General features: G+C 36.1%; 1 non-coding gene across 1 annotated transcript; it reads left to right on the forward strand.

Annotated features, from left to right (window-relative positions):
- The first annotated feature begins 777 nt into the window (after positions 1-777).
- LOC121231529 (small nucleolar RNA R71) lies at positions 778-884 on the forward strand. Its single transcript, XR_005929587.1, has one exon. It is a non-coding gene; the product is annotated as a small nucleolar RNA R71 (small nucleolar RNA).
- The last annotated feature ends 3,401 nt before the right edge of the window (positions 885-4,285 follow it).

The raw sequence follows: 4,285 nt of genomic DNA on the forward strand, positions 1-4,285 counted from the left end.
GGTTCAGGCTCCACAAATCCTGCTTCATCTTGAACATTAATTGCGTTGAGCTGTTCCCTTGGGTTGGGTTCAGTATTACTTGGCAAACTACCTTGTGGTCGTTCGGAGATTAGTTTGGAAAGCTGGCCTATCTGAGTTTTGAGCCCTTGGATCAAAGCTTGTTGATTCTTAAGTGCTGTCTCGGTGTTCTGGAAATGAGTTTCTGACATCGATATAGACTTTGAGAGCATCTCTTCAAGGTTCAGATTCTTTTCTTGTTGGTAGGGTGGTTGCTGAAAACCCGGAGGATGTTGTGGTCTTTGATTTCCTTGGCCTCCCCACGAAAAATTGGGATAGTTCCTCCAACCTGCATTGTAAGTGTTACTAAATGGATTGTTTTGAGGTCGAAGATTATTACCCATGTAGTTTAGTTGCTCGTTATCCATGTTATGGCCATAAGGTTGGTATTTCGAATGGCTTGTTCCACCGCTACTTGCTTCGCACTGCATTACTGGGTGAACCTGTGAAGAACTAAGAAAACCATCAATATTTTTATTCAAGAGTTCTACCTGATTTGACAGCATGATGATCGAATCAACGTTATAAACACCGGCTATTTTCATTGGCTTTGTCCTCATGACTTGCCACTGATAGTTATTCAGTGCCATCTCCTCAATAAACTCATAGGCATCTTCAGGTGTTTTATTATTGATGGTTCCGCTAGTAGCTACGTCAACCATTTGCCGAGTCGAAGGATTCAAACCATTGTGGATTGTTTGAACTTGGAGCCAAAGCGGTAACCCATGGTGAGGGCACATTCTTAGTAAGTCATTGTATCTCTTCCATGCATCGTAGAGGGTTTCTAAATCTATCTGCACAAAAGAAGAGATATCATTACGTAATTTAGTCATTTTAGCCGGCAGAAAATATTTTAGTAAAAATTTTTCGGTCATCTGTTCCCAAGTAGTAATTGACCCTCGTGGTAATGAGTTCAACCACTGTTTAGCTTTGTTCCTTAATGAAAAAGGGAATAACCGAATACGAATGGCATCATCAGAAACACCACTAATTTTAAATGTATCGCAAAATTCCAGAAAGTTTGCTAAGTGAACGTTGGGATCTTCATCCTGCAAACCATCAAACTGAACAAATTGTTGTATCATCTGAATAGTGTTAGGTTTAAATTCAAAAGTATTTGCAGCTACAGCAGGTCTAACTATGCTAGATTTAGTTCCTGTTAAAGAAGGTTTAGCATAATCATACATAGTGTGTAGAGCAGGATTTTGATTAGCCGCAATTGCAGGAGGTAGCTGATTGTCTTGGTTTTCAGCCATCTCTTCGATTGGGGGTTGAGTATCGTCTTCTTGCTCGTTCTCTGTGTATCATAAGCTTCGCTTTATTTCTCTTTGATTTCTGCGAATTGTATGATCGATTTCTTCGTCAAAAAGTAATGGTCCTGACGGGTTTCTTCCAGTCATAAACTATAAAAACCTGCCAAGAGAAAGAAAAAGTAAGTTAATAAATAATAATAATAAAATTAAATTAAATTAAATTGCAAGAAAAATAAATGGCTAAAGTAATAAAAATTGAGCGTTCCTAATATCTTAGCTCCCCAGCAACGGCGCCAAAAACTTGATCGTGTGATTTCGTGATAGGTTTTAAATATTTATAATTACTCATTCTTGAACTAACTATTATTGCGATGTAGGCAAGTGTACCTATTGAACAGTAGTATAGTTTTAGCAAGACTAGATTGTCGAACCCAAAGGAACTAAAAGTACTAGTAATGACTGTTTTTTTATTATCTAGCCTAAGAATAAAGAGGTTTTGTTTTAATTAACTAATTATCTAAACTAAGTACTCACAAAGAAAAGAAATGGGAAATTGCTTTTGGAGAAAATCGATTGACTTAAGACAATACCTAAGGAAAAATCCACCTAGTCTTTACTTGTTATTCTGGCTCCAAATCGGACGATTTTTTCATTCAACTTGTTCTGTAGAGATCCCTAAGTTATGTTATTATCCCTATTCAAGACTAATAACGTCTAATCCCTAGATTGAATAACTGAGACTTTTCTCTAATTAAAACTCTAGGGTTGCATTAACTCGGTCTATGGATCCCTTTATTAGGTTTCACCCTAATCCGGCAAAATCTTGTCACCCTATGTCTAGGCGCGCAATCAACTCCGCTTAATTATGACAAATGTACTCTTAGACAGGGTCTATTCCTCCTCTGAATAAGAGCTTGTCTTGAATCAGTATCTTGGGATATCAAAACAAGAATTAAGAACACATAATTAAGAACAAGTTAAATATTTATCATACAATTCAGAAAATAATAACAAGATTCGTCTTAGGTTTCATTCCCCTTAGGTATTTAGGGGTTTTAGTTCATAAATAAATAAGACAACATCTCAGAAGAATAAAGAATGCAAAACATAAAGAAAACCCAAAACTCCTGAAGGGAAATTGAGGAGAGATCTTTAGTCTTAATGATGAATCTGGCCTCTAAGATGGATCAATCGGCTTTCTTGGAGTAATTCCTTACTCCCTATTCTCCGTGTCCTTTTTTTCATTCTCTAGGGTGTATTTATAAGCTTTGGAATGCCTAAAAGCCCTAAAAATTAGCCTTTTTCGAATTGGACTCAGCTTGGGCTTGGCAGGGACACGCCCGTGGCACACGCCCGTGTTCGATTACTTCAAGCCGTGTTTGAGCCTGCCAAATTGACACGGCCGTGTGGTCTGCCTATATGAGGAGGTTCAAGCCGTGTTGATTTCGTACTTTGGCCCATTTTCTCCGTTTGTGGCCCATTTATCGTTCCTTTCACTCTCCTATGCTCTCCTAAGTATAAAACATGAAATTAAAGCATTAGGAGCATCTAATTCACCAATTCTAATGGGAAATCATCCATAAAATGCATTAAACATGGGGTAAAAATATGTATAATTTACAGTTTATCAGTTTCCCACATCGCTTCTTCAATCCCAAGCCGATGCCACAATACTTTAATTAATGGTACAAACTTATTTCTCATTTCTTTGAGCTAATATTTTCACTGGCTCGTGATCATAAGTAAAATTAGGTTGTAACTCAATTTCATCCATAGATAAAACATGCGATGGATAAAAACAATAACGTTGAAGCATCAATGTGTGAAAAACTTTATGAATTCTGTTGAGTTATGGGGGTAATGCCAAGTGATACTCTACGAGTCCAATTCTTTCTAGAACTTTATACGGTCTGATAAATCTAGGACTGAGTTTTCCTTTTTTGAAATGTAACACTTTCTTCCAATGAGAGACTTGCAAGAACACTTTCTCACAGATAGAAAATTCTATATCTTTATGTTTCAAATCAGAATAAGATTTTTGACGATCAGATGCAACTTTCAAGTTATCTTAAATCATTTAAATTTTTTCTTCTCTTTCTCGAAGTAAATCAACTCTAGCTAACTTTTCTCTTATTCAATTCAGACCAATACAACAGACTTTTACATTTACGTCCGTATAAAGCCTCCTACAGAGTCTTTTTTATGCTCAATTGATAGCTATTATTGTACGTAAATTTAACCACTGAAAAATATTTTTTCCAGCTACCTTCGAACTCAAAAACACAACTCCACAACATATCTCTCAAAATTTGAATTATTCGCTCTGACTGACCATCTGTTTTTGATGAAAAGCGGTACTGAAGTTCAACCTGGAACCTAGAGCATCGTGTAATTTACCCCCAAAATCTAGAAGTAAACCTTGAATCATAATCAGATATAGTCAATAGTGGTACACCGTGTAATCTCACAATTTCTGAACCATACAATTTCGCCAATTTCTCGAGCGGATAGTCAATTCGAACGGGTATAAAATAATCCAATTTCATTAATCTATCAATGATAACCTAGATCAAATCTTTTTTTTTCGGAGTTACAGGTAATCATGAAAAAAATCCATTGTGACTCGTTCCCATTTCCAGTCTGAAATCATCATAAATTGTAATAAACCTAAAAAAACATGATGTTCGGCTTTCACCTGCTGGCAAACTAGGCATCTAGACACAGACTCTGTTATTTCACATTTCATACTAGGCCTCTAATAACATTGTTTCAAATCATTATATATTTTCGTACTCAGCTGGTGAATCGAGTAAACACTATTGTGAGTTTCATTCAACAACCATTGTTTCAATCCTGAATCATTCAGTACACACAATTGATTTCAAAAATATAAATAATCATCAACCCTAGTGCAAAAATCTGTCTTTTGACTGCTTTTCACTAGTTCAAGCTTTGATAATAAGTCTAAATAATTT

Source organism: Gossypium hirsutum, chromosome A06 (genome assembly GCF_007990345.1).
Source record: "Gossypium hirsutum isolate 1008001.06 chromosome A06, Gossypium_hirsutum_v2.1, whole genome shotgun sequence".
Classification (NCBI taxonomy): domain Eukaryota; kingdom Viridiplantae; phylum Streptophyta; class Magnoliopsida; order Malvales; family Malvaceae; genus Gossypium; species Gossypium hirsutum.